Source organism: Suncus etruscus, chromosome 8 (assembly GCF_024139225.1).
Source record: "Suncus etruscus isolate mSunEtr1 chromosome 8, mSunEtr1.pri.cur, whole genome shotgun sequence".
NCBI lineage: Eukaryota > Metazoa > Chordata > Mammalia > Eulipotyphla > Soricidae > Suncus > Suncus etruscus.
This window is the reverse complement of record NC_064855.1, coordinates 119019870-119033301: the sequence shown is the minus strand read 5'-3', so window position 1 is coordinate 119033301 and position 13432 is coordinate 119019870.

Genomic DNA, 13432 nt, shown 5'->3' with positions numbered 1-13432 from the left:
GATGGAGGAGGAGGATAGGAAATGTAGAGTACACTTAGTAGGGGAAATAAAACTGTTACAGGTTCATTGATCTTCCTGCAATTGAGTCATTTTACTCAAGTAGACACACTCCAAATTGCTGTAAGCTTTTTGTTACTATACAGAGTTCTAAAAACATTTGGACCTTTAAAAAATTTATAGGTTCCTTATTACTGCTCTATTGGTGAGAATTGTCAGAGTTCTTATTTCATCATTCCTACTGAGATCACTGGTGTTCCTCAAGATAAAATATATTTGGTGTTGCCATGTCAGATTCTATTTTCCAAAATAGTTCAAATGATGACTATCAACCTAACATAAACATCTATTAATAATTTCTTTCCATTAGGGAAATAATAAATGAGATAGTCAATCTAGTTCAAAGACCATTATAATTTTCCATATCTCTATACAGTTAAAATAACTCATAAAAGAGTTTGCTAATAGATAGAAAAGTGGCGCATGTTCTATAAAGCAATACAATTTTAACCTTTGTGGGTTTTCTCTCTCTACAACAAAACTCATTTGTAACTCTGCTGGAAAAACATACACACTGACAAGAAATTCCACTGAACTTATGCCTAAATCACATGTGCATAATAAAGCAGCAAAAGTTCATCAGTTAGAAAATGAAACAGCCTTTTGAAGAGGTCTCACATAAAATTATCCTATAGGAAATAAAGAAGCCATATTTTTCAACTGACCTTACTTATTAATTAGAATAATTTCATTTGCAAATTAATAGTATAATTTGTATAATTTAAGAAATGCACCAATCAATAATTCAGAGTTGATTTATGAAATTTTTATTTATAAAATTCCAATGTTGTTAGAGACCGCTGGTGTTTCATGGTTTTACTGGCCTGAAGGCTGGAAGATTCATTTCGAAGCACTTCTATTTCTCTGAATTCTGGAAAGCTTTTCTTTTTTTTGTCTCATTGACCAGCCGGAGACACAGCTGAAGATGAGGATTGCCTCTTCAGGTCCTTTGTAGATGTGCTTCTTTATGTGCTTTGAACTTCACAATGCATCAAAGATTTAGAGAATAGCTTGATCCCATTTTTGGTCAAACATCTGCCATATTTGATTGCTTCCTACTATTGTATTGCTTCTACTGATTGTAGAGTCACAAAGATCAAGGAGGTTGAGGGAAGGAAAGGTTGGTTCTGCCACATATGAGTGATATAGTTCTCAAGGGGTTGCCTGATAAGAATGGTTTATTTATGCAGAGAAGAGAAAGACAGAGAGGGAGAGAGAGAAGGAAAGAGATCCACATGATGATATGTATTTTTTCCTTTTTAAATGGAGTTCCTTTTTTGTATTTTTATTTTATTTTTTTTATTTTTTTATTTTTTTAATATAATTTTTATTTTGATCATAGTGGTTTACATGTTGTTGACAATAATATTTTAGTTAAATATTTACATAACATCTGGGGGGGTTCCCATCACCAAATTTTCCTCCCTACACCTCCGTTTTTGTCCTATCTCCTGTATCTGCTTCCCTCACCCACAGGGCTGCTAGATTGTGTGGTCCCCTATGTACCTATCCTACTACATAGTAGTCTTGCATCTGATTGGTCTAGGTGCCTCCCTAATTTCCCCCTCTAACTGGGAGGCAGGCCTAGCTAGTTAAATTTGCGTGGTTTGGTTTGAAGAAGAGAAAAGTAGTAAACTAGTGTAAAAGTCTAATACTCCGAAAGTGGGCAGAGTCCTTCTAGAGGCTCTTATCATCGATTTGAAGGGTGAAGGAGGAAAAAGAAAATGAAACATTCCGTCAGTACAAAAAAAAAAAAAAAAAGAAAAAAAACAGAACAAACAAAACAAACAAACAACAACAAAAAAAACACAAAAAAAAACAAAAAACAAAAACCCAGAACAGAACAGAAGTCTCCCAAACACGACAAAAGACCACCAGGAGAGTAAATGATCCTGAACAGAGTCTATAGTTGATCCCATGACAATATACTCTAAGGACGGAGAAACCCATAACTCTTAGGCCAAGTGAATTCCTTCTCGAATGACCCCAATATTTACTGTGCCAGGGCAGGAGGGAAAAAAAATAGCACAAAACATGGTTTACTTTTTATATAATATTTTTTTACCTTCATTTATTATTATTATTATTATTATTATTATTATTATTATTATTATTTTATTTAAACACCTTGATTACATACATGATTGTGTTTGGGTTTAAGTCATGTAAAGAACACCCCCCATCACCAGTGCAACATTCCCATCACCAATGTCCCAAGTTTCCCTCCTCCCCACCAGACCCCCGCCTGAACTCTAAACAGGCTCTCCATTTCCCTCATACATTCTCATTATCAGGACAGTTCAAAATGTAGTTATTTCTCTAACTAAACTCATCACTCTTTGTGGTGAGCTTCCTGAGGTGAGCTGGAACTTCCAGCTCTTTTCTCTTTTGTGTCTGAAAATTATTATTACAAGGGTGTCTTTCATTTTTCTTAAAACCCATAGATGAGTGAGACCATTCTGCGTTTTTCTCTCTCTCTCTGACTTATTTCACTCAACATAATAGATTCCGTGTACATCCATGTATAGGAAAATTTCATAACTTCATCTCTCCTGACAGCTGCATAATATTCCATTGTGTATATGTACCACAGTTTCTTTAGCCATTCATCTGTTGAAGGGCATCTTGGTTGTTTCCAGAATCTTGCTATGGTAAATAGTACTGCAATGAATATAGGTGTAAGGAACGGATTTTTGTATTGTATTTTTATGTTTCTAAGGTATATTCCTAGGAGTGGTATAGCTGGATCGTATGGGAGCTCTATTTCCAGTTTTTGGAGGAATCTCCATATTGCTTTCCATAAAGATTGAACTGGATGGCATTCCCACCAGCAGTGGATAAGAGTTCCTTTCTCTCCACATCCCCGCTAACACTGTTTATTCTCATTCTTTGTGATTTGTGCCATTCTCTGGGGTGTGAGGTGGTATCTCATCGTTGTTTTGATTTGCATCTCCCTGATGATTAGTGATGTGGAGCATTTTTTCATGTGTCTTTTGGCCATTTGTATTTCTTCTTTGTCAAAGTGTCTGTTCATTTCTTCTCCCCATTTTTTGATGGGATTAGATGTTTTTTTCTTGTAAAGTTCTGTCAGTGCCTTGTATATTTTGGAGATTAGCCCCTTATCTGATGGGATTATTATTATTATTATTTTTACTTACCTAACTATTTTTGGTCGATTTCTCTGTTTGGGTGTGGTTATTAAAGGTATTGTCCCCAGATATACCTATTTTTTCTCTTCTTTTCTTTTCTTTCTTTATGGGCTATGTCATGTATTTTTATTTTTTTACAAATGTCGTAAGGTATTTGATTTCAAATATATGACAAAAACAATCATTTTTTCAATGTAATCTTAAATGTAAAAAATTTAGCTGAACCAACTAGCTCAAGAAAGTATGATAAGTAAGATATAGAACTAACCTAAAAATGTCATCAAAATAATTGGTGATATTTAAACTTGTGACCTTAATAAGATTAGAGTGAAATAAGTACAAAGATTAGACCTTCCTGTTTTAAGTTAGCAATATATTTTTAGAACTATTATTTATATAATTTTATAAGAAGTAAAAAACCTCTAGGATCTTAACATTCAAAGATTTCCCAGGGAGATATTAATTTTTGTCCTATTTCAAATGTAATGTATGCAGGTGATAAAAGTTTGGCTACTTGGAAAGTGAAAAGGTCTGTGAGAGAATTGTTTTGTTACTGGTTTATCATCAACCTTCTGAAATGTCCCTTCTTGCACCTTTTTGACAGTTGACTGTGAAAAAGGGTCCTAAAATACAATCATCCAAGGATAAAAATTGTACAGTGGGGAGAACACTTGGCTATGTCTCAGAAAAATGTGATTCCCAAGCACAGTGGCCCCTGACCACAGAGACAAGTAAGTCCTGAAGAGAACTGGAAGTGACCTAAAATCAAATATGATAAAAGTAAAAATATAGGAAATACAAAAAACTCTATCATCTGACTGGCTGCTTTGATAGACATAGCTTTGCTAGTTAGTAACCCTCTTCAGTACCATGTTTTATAACTACAGAACTCTCAAGCAAGAACTGATTGCTTCACATAAACACAGACTTCCTTGGGTTATTTCTTAATGTATTTCTAGAAGTTTCTATACCTGAATCTGTCCTAACTTGTAGATTGAGGCAACTTTTTTAAAATTTCCCTGAATTTAAATGAACACTCAGTATCCAAGGTGTTGAAAGACAGTAGTGATGGTCCAGATGTATGCAGGAAATATAGACCTCGACCTTACTTTGCTTCTCAATTGTCATCTTAAACATGACTGCAACAGATTCCAACCTTATAATATTTTTTATTAGAATAGTTTCCTAAGCATCTGTGTTTAGCATTACAGTGTCTCCCCTAGGATCCTCATATTAAATAGTGTTGAACAATATTTGGGTGTGCATGTAAGAATATTTATGGATATGATTCTACTTTTCCACTTTAAATCTGGGAATTCCTTAAATTGCCTTCATCATTGTTTATAGAGCTTATTAAAACAGTTGAAATGCCAAAGTCAAAAACAATTACATCAAAAATAATATGAGTCAGAGAAAGGAAAATTCACCTCATTTTTATCCCTGCCTGCATTGTTTGATTTGCACATCTTGTGTCCCTCCCCCACCCAGGCTGTTATCTGGACAATAAACCTCTAGATATTCTGAATTGTAGAAATTTAGATGTGACTGAATTTTGCCACTGACTTTCCTGGATCTTTACTCTGCAGAGCATCCATCCTGGAACATAAACTTTCAAATAAAGGAGTTAAGTAAGTTACAGAAGGTGGCGCTTGGTATCTTGGGGAAATGAGGCAACTGCTCTTCGAAGTGAAGTCAAGAGTTGTTCATTTTGAGTCACATGACTCGCAACTATAATAATAAGTTGATTTTTTTTTTAAAGAAAAAATGCTCAGGGGCTGGAGCAATAGCACAGCGGTAAGGCATTTGTATTGCACATGGCCAACATAGGACCGGCCCTGGTTCGAATCCCAGCATCCCATATAATCCCCCGAGCCTGCCAGGAGCAACTTCTGAGCCCAGAGCCAGGACTAAACCCTGAGCGCAGCCAGGTGTGATCCAAAAACCAAACAAACAAAAAATAAAAACAAAGCTAAAATGCAGAAAAATCAAGACATGTTTTATATCCAATATGCAGGTTGAAGAAGTTTCCTATGTTAGTGATGTTCTGACAAAAACGAATGCTTAAAAACTGAAGGCCTGTCTGTAGAACCTGTGATGGTGACTGCCAACTGGTTATGAAATAAAGATTTAATAAAGCAAACCTGTAGGTTTTGTATAGTTGTCTGTTCTGATTATAATTTTGATATTGGCAATATAGCACTCTTGGATATGAATCATTCCAAAATAGTGATATCCATTGGTGATGCTGTATTTGGTGTTAAAGCAGGCTCAAAGATTTGGGGGTGTGAGACAATGGGTTATTGAGAATTAATAAAACCAATATGAAATTCGAATAATTTACTTGGACACTAACCATAAAGTAGCAAAACTTACACAATGGTCAAATCCACTTTGCATGCATCTGATAAAACTATAAATGATATCAGCAAGATCCAGATAAGACCAAGTCCCTCTTTGAAGAGAAGACCCAGAATAAATAAATTATTGTGAAAAAAAAAAACATGACGATAACTACAAAAAATTTTAAGCACTTTCCCTTGGCAATAAAATAGCAACAAACTCTAAGTAGAAGTAGTCCATTTATTCTGGGTGAGGTTTTAGAAAAATAAACAATAACCATATACAATCACTCATCAAAAGCAAGTAGGCCACTCTCTTTTTTGGGTGTAGACTTCATCTATCTCTATGTGAAATATGTACCCTCAGATTTTTCTTGTTTTTTTTCTCTTAACCTCTAAATAAATTAGTTTTTATCTCATTATTAGTCTCCTAAAATTCTTTTTGATGAGGAACAGCTATAAACCTGAAAAACCTAGATAAAATTAGCAATTGACTTTCCTTACCTGCAATGATCTTCTGGCCTGAGTTCACAGCTCCTGGAGGAAACTAGTAGTGAGATTATTTCCCATGCTAGGTAGAATAAATAAAACCCAGGCTCAGGTTGACTAGTAATTCTTTGGACTGGCGAGATATGAGGTCTGTACACTCATGAGGATCATCATAGATTTTTATCATTCTGGAATCACCCAGACACTTCCCTGAGTGACGGGAGGGGACAGAGAATAAAGTGCTAGAGGTCCTTCTTGAGGCTGCAATCAATCACTATTCTCCTTCACCATACGTTATCTGCCACAGTACAGTATAACTGCAATGCCTTTCTTCCAAGAAACAATTTAATTGAAAGAGATGTCCCACCTATAAAAAATAAATTATATATTCATATTGGGTTAGGATTAAAATGTTTTAAAAATTATGAATGCCAGAAGTGGAAGGAGGCCATGAAGATGGGTGTGGAATTATTCTCAAGAAAAATATATATCTAGATTGAAAATATAGAATATGGGAAGAGTGAAAAATGATTTGTGAGCTGATCATAAAAAGATCAGTAGCAGGGATAAAAATGTGGTCTTTTTAAAAAAAATTTATTTTTAATTATGTGAACAATGATGCAAAGAAAGGAAAAACGTGGTCTTTTGATACAGAAAACCCTTATGCTGAAATATTCGCTATAGGTCAAGTTTTTAATGAATACTCTTCTATGCAATGGTAACAATCAAAGCAAGCAAGTAAATTGTATATATGTGTTGTGTGTGTGTGTGTGTGTGTGTGTATTTGTCTGTGATAACTCACAAGGTTCAAGCCACCTAGTAGGAACAGATATTTTATGGGAATGGAAGAACTATAGAAGGGTAAGAGAAAAGTCACTGACAGTCTTGTCTGTCCTCAAATCTATTCCCCATCAGGGTCAGGGCAAAATAAATGGAATGGGCTTGATTAGAAATCATGGTAAAGTTGGGTCTGGAGCAGTAGCACAGTGGTATGGTGTTTGCCTTTCAGACCTGGGCTCAATCCCCAGCATCCCATATGGTCCTCCTTTTCAGGAGCAATTTCTGAGCACATAGCCAGGAGTAACCCCTGAGTGTCACTGGGTGTGGCCAAAACAAAACAAAACAAAAAACTACCACAACAATAACAACAAAAAGAAAGCATGCCCAAGTCAAACCGTCCCCAGATATTTATTACCTCTCAGAAGTTGACAACGTTCTCCTAAACAACCTCTAATGCCTTGTACCAACCTATGAACTTTGGCGTTTTTCTCAATCTCATCAATATGGAATAGATTGCAAAGGATGGGAAGGTAGAAATTTTGTACACAGGAAGAAGTTGGCCCACACTTCTCTTATTCATCACCTTCTTGTCTCTGTTCATTAACAACACACAATACAATAAGTTCGCACTGGTGGCAACATGCAAACCTGTAATTATTTTCTTATCAACCCTGAATGGGAGCTGCAGACTTTTGGAAAAATATGCCAAGGAGTAGTGGTTGCTTTGCTCTGTGAAAAATATCAATGTCATTTAGATTTCAAGGCGATGTTAGACAAATTGGCAGGTATGGGAATTGCAACACAAGATTCCTCACTGAACCTGGTCTACAGGAGGGTTTTCTGAATCTACAATAACATGGCGGATGCTGTGAATAATTTATCCGATACTGCAATCATCAAGAAGGCTGTAGAAATGATATCTATCTGTTGGATTTCAGAGGAAACCTGACCAAAGATCCCAAACACCATTGTTCACTTCTGAGGTTGTCATGTGTTGAAAACTACCCAGAAGTTTACCAGAAATCAGACACTTTCCAGAGTACAGATAACTGCCTGCTTCAAAATGACTTCGGGACCCCGATAATATCAGGAGCCTGAGTTAGAAAGTTGCCTTTTCAAATCAGTCACATTGACCTGATTTGCAAATAATGCTTGTCTCAATCAATCATTGCCCCAGCTATTTTTGTGAATATGTATTGGGGTGGGATATATTATGCAGTGACCTTCCTACATTCTATGTCTTTAATCAACAGAATGAACTTCCTGACATCAAGCGGTTTATATCCTGATGTGTAAAGCATATTCTGTTAAATGCAGTTATGGTTATTTTTCTTTCCTCAGTCCTTTTATTTGTTCTTTTTTACCATGTTTCTCTTTATCCTGCAATGAGAAAAACCCTAAGTATTTCTTTATCTTTGGATACAACCCTGGGGTCAAAGTCAGATAGTAGATGGAAAGGTAATGCCATTACATTAATTAGAGGATACAAGTGATGTGTGAAGAAAATAATTGTCCAAATATTTGCTGCTTTTTTGGGACCAGATTTTTGACTTACCTGAATAATGGCATTTGTCATTAATTGCACCTGGCCTGGCAACATTTCATAGAGTAAATTACTTGGATAGCAGAAGATCATCCTCAGAGTATTCTAAATGGAAATGCATTTGTGATCAAATTATTATAAAAAGCATGTGGTTTGAGCATGGTAGTTATGCTAATGGTGATGAATATGGACAGGTTTATTAGTAGTTTGTGTGAATGTAGATAGATTGACTAGTAGTTTGAGTTGAATGTAGATAGGTTAACTAGTAGCCTGTGCTAAATATAGACAGGTTGACTAGTAGTCAGCACTGAATATGGGCAGGTTGATTAGAAGCCTGAGCTAAATGTAGACAGGTTGACCAGTAGTCTGAGCTGAATTTATACAGGTTTACTAGTAGTCTGTGCTAAATATGGACAAGTTGACTAGTAGCCAGCACTGAATGTGGGCAGGTTGACTAGTAGTCTGTGCTAAATTTTGACAGGTTGACTTGTAGTCTGTGCCACCTAATCCAATTTCATGTTATGTATTACAGTATCTCAAAATTGATCAACTTATAGGGTACCAATTCCTTCGTTGAGCCTAGAGTAAGCTTGAAAATTCGAATGAAGTTGCCATATATTGTTTCAACAAATTAACAGAAACAAAATCAAGGAGTGAATTCCCTGTAAAGTTCTAATATGACCACTCCAATACCACCATTTTTTCCTTGAGCTCTCTTAAAACAGTTGTTCCCTGATGAGGCATCAAAGAGTCATTCCCTCATGCCATGAATTCCACCTTTGTCTTTCTCACAATCTCTTTCTCTCAGTCACTACTTTTGTCTCTTTTGTCTGTCCCTCCTCAACACACTGCCATTTGCACTATCACACATACGTACCACTATTCCATCTGCATATCCCACAAACACTCCTAAAAACCCTTTTGAAATTCTCATGAAAATATATGCTAGAGATTAATAGTCTACTCGTTTTATTGATATTCAAACAGAATCTTGGTTTGAACTCAGCTGGGCCACTCAGCTACATGAAGATTGAGAAAGCAGGGGAGCCTGATATGAAAGAACATTCTTTGGAATCAGTTGTTTCTTCAGGGCTGTTTGACTCTATCAAATGACAAATTAGAAAAATGTAATGACAAGTGATTTTTTTAAAAAAAATATCAGAAGGACAGGCGTGCTTTAAAAAGCGAGACTGAAATTCAAAGATGTTGTTGAATTATCCCTGGGTGTCTACTGTAGAATTAATTCTTCAGAGGTTTCACTCTGATCAAAGAAGATACATTACATTCATCTTTCACAGAGTGAAAATCTGTATGTTCTTTCATACGTGCAATTCTCTTTTGATTTGTTTCTTCAAATTTATAGAACTTCATACAAAACCAGGACTCAATAAAGGAAAGTATATCTAGGAAATAGAACACAGGTTGGGGGAAATTGCTGATTCTAATTTCAGAAATTTCAGGTGTGTGCCTCTCCAAATGTAGGAAAGACCTTAAAATGAATGAACTGGGAGAATTCTCAATGAAGACAAAGGTGTTTTCTATTTTAGCATGTGATCTAGAAGTAAACCTTTTAAAACCTGGTCCAGAATAGGACAATTCAAGGTCATTTTTGTGTTAACTTAGCCATAATTATTTCAAGTCACCCTGATTTTCAATCTAAATTGGATGTTTTCTTTATATCCTGATCCACATTCTCACGTTTTTCCTCTCTAGTTCTCATAAAAGTCAGAAATTATCTGGCATTAGAATATATTATTTTGTTTCCTTCACTAAGCTGTACTAGAATCATACCCAGTTGTGTATTTAATATAGACAACATGTATTTAAACAATGAATTTAAAATATGATCAAGTCATGGCATCATCAGTGTATACAGTTGAACTATTAACTATTTAGTTTTGCATTTAGGAATCACTTTTCTTGAGGAATACTCTGTGAGTGGATGTGCATCTCTGGCTTTGCCAATAAAACATGACCTTAAACTCCATTTTGTGTGTGTGTGTGTGTGTGTGTGTGTGTGTGTGTGTGTGTGTGTGTGATAGAAATTAGGGCATACATAGCTAGGATAGAACCCAGGTCAGTGGCATGCAAGATAAGTACTTTACTCACTGTATTATCTGTCCAGATTAGGAATACAGTTTTTCTTTAAAAAAAAATATTGACATTTTGGTGACCATTTTAAAGTACCAAGAAGAGGTCATAATATAGTAATGAAAAGCAACCACACAGCTCACTTTAAACCTCTTAGCTGGTCACACTATTTATGATCCTATAAAATCGTATCTCTATTGGCAACTAGGTTTTGAGAGAAATATTTCCACATACTATAACTTGCTTATGTTTTTGCTTGTGTTTCCCTCGATAATTATGGTCACTAACTTTATTTTAAGTTAGAGCTTATTACAAATTTGGCTTATGAGTTGAGTTTTTGTTCCCACTGAAGAATATATTCATTGTCAACAAGAACAAAATCTTTCTAGTTTTATTTATTTATTTATTTATTTATTTATTTATTTATTTATTTATTTATTTATTGGTTTTTGAGCCACACCCGGCAGTCCTCAGGGGTTACTCCTGGCTGTCTGCTCAGAAATAGCTCCTGGCAGGCACGGGGGACCATATGGGACACCGGGATTTGAACTAACCACCTTTGGTCCTGGATCGGCTGCCTGCAAGGCAAATGCTGCTATGCTATCTCTCCGGGCCCATCTTTCTAATTTTAAAGATAAAAATCGATTCACCAAAGTCCATTTTTGAATGATTTTGTAAATTCCACATTTTTTCTAGTTTTCTGAAAGCATTCAAGCCTCCTCTAAGAAAATTGAGGTCGATAGATATTTCTTTTATGTACTTCTGAAAATTCCTGATTTTTAGGAGCAGTACTCAATTTATTTTGCACAAAATGACTGTGCTATACATAAATTGATGGATGATGTTTTTATTAGAAAAACATTCATTTGTGGGGCTGGTGAGGTGGTGCTAGAAGTAAGGTGTCTGCCTTGCAAGTGCTAGCCAAGGAAGGACCACGGTTCTGGAGTCCCATATGGTCCCCCCAAGCCAGGGGCAATTTCTGAGCGCTTAGCCAGGAGTAACCCCTGAGCATCAAACAGGTGTGGCCCAAAAAACCAGAAAAAAAAAACCCCATTCATTTGTAACATTATATAGATTTCAGGTATACAGTATCCACATCTGTATATTTTATCGTCTATTTGGATGAACTGTTTATGATAGCTGACAAAGATAACTAACCTTCGTTTCAATAGCCATAGTCTGTTACCACTGTGTGAAGCAGAACTGTCTAACGGCCATTAGAAGAAAGGAGATTCCTCCGTTAGTCATTCGATCTTTACATCTGCTTCAAAATAATATCTTGATGTCAAAATGCCATAATATAAATTAATGATACTAATGCTTCATCAGTTATCATACCCACTTTGTAAATTCTTCACCAATGAATTTTTGTACCATGTAAATGGGACATTAAAATATAATTTTATTTATTTTTTCTTATGTGCTTTGCATAATCACTTATTGTTTATGCTCTACCCAAAATATATGTGAAAACATAGCAATGCGTATCATACTAAAATGAAATTAACATGTTATTAATCACTGAGATCTGCACTCTAGAGAAGAGTTGAAGTATGGAGCAGTGAGATAGGAAGGGGAGAAACAGGACATTTTAAGATTGTTCTTTGCTGCTCTGTTGATTTTAAGTGTGTATTAAAACAAAAATCTATATTACAATAATGGAAACCTAATTAGTGCTGAAGTATGTTGTTCTAACAAAATTAAATAGCACACTTAATTTAAAAAGCAAAAAGTGTTAATATAAACTAATATTGTCTGGTTAGCTTACCAATTCTATTAATTAATGGGAATTTTCATTATCTGAGTCTCTTTGGATGGAACTTATTTCATTTCAGATCAAGTCAGAAACTTGAAAGATTGGATGAAGAAAGCCTTCAGTGGTGTAATTGTTAACATGAGGCATTGTCTGTAATGAGCATTTCCTCTACAAGAAGGGAAGGAAAATCTTACCTGACCTGTTGTGTTTTTCTTGTAGTACAGTAATGCATGTCCTTTAAACAAGGGTATGTTTAATAAAACATGTTTCCTTGACAAATGTCTAAAGACACTTGCACAGAATTCAGAGAAACCCATGAGGCATTCAAGGATAATTCAATGACTATATACTCCTTAAGGTATAGCAAGTTTTATTTGGAATCATAAAAAAATTATTTTTTGAAGTTAAAATATTTAAGCTTGGGTAAATTTTTGGCTCAATTATTTAATAATTAATTTAATAAAATCGGCTCATTATTATTTAATATCAGACACCAATTATTTTTATTTGATGAAATTAATTATATGAAGGGTATTTTGAGAAACATTTTAAATTAATAAACTGGGTAAAATTGTAATAATTGGCTTAATAGAGCATGGAGTAAAGGGTAGGACATTTGCACAGATGGTAGGGCATTTGCCTTGCACATGGCCAACCTGGGTTCTATTGCTGGCATCACATATGGTCCCCCAAAACATGCAAGGAGTAATTTGAGTGCTGAGCTATGAGTAACCCTGAGTGCCACTAGGAATGACCCCACAACAAACAAACAAAATTGAATGAATAATGATGCAATATTATAGTAAAAGAAAAAAAAACTTGAATTTTAACATGTCTTTTTCATGCAGGAAGGGAACATCTTACAATGCATAGGATGTATTCCTGGCTTTGTATTCACAGATTACTCCTAATGGGGCAAAGTGGGACCAGGAAATGAAGGTAGGATGGCCACTTGCAAAACAAGTGCCTCACCTACTGCACTGTCTACTAAACCCAATCTAAAGATAGAAATCAAGGAAAATTGCTTAGTAGTTTACATTCTATAACATTAGCATCAATGTATTTATTGATCATTCCAAAACAACTTTTTTAAGGATTAAATATTAAAAACTTTTTGAAAATCATAACAACTCCGTCATATATTTATGTAATGGTGATTGTAGGTGCAGCCAGTTTATAAAAACAAACTCAGTTGGGAAAAAAACTTAGCAGACAACCAAACTCAACA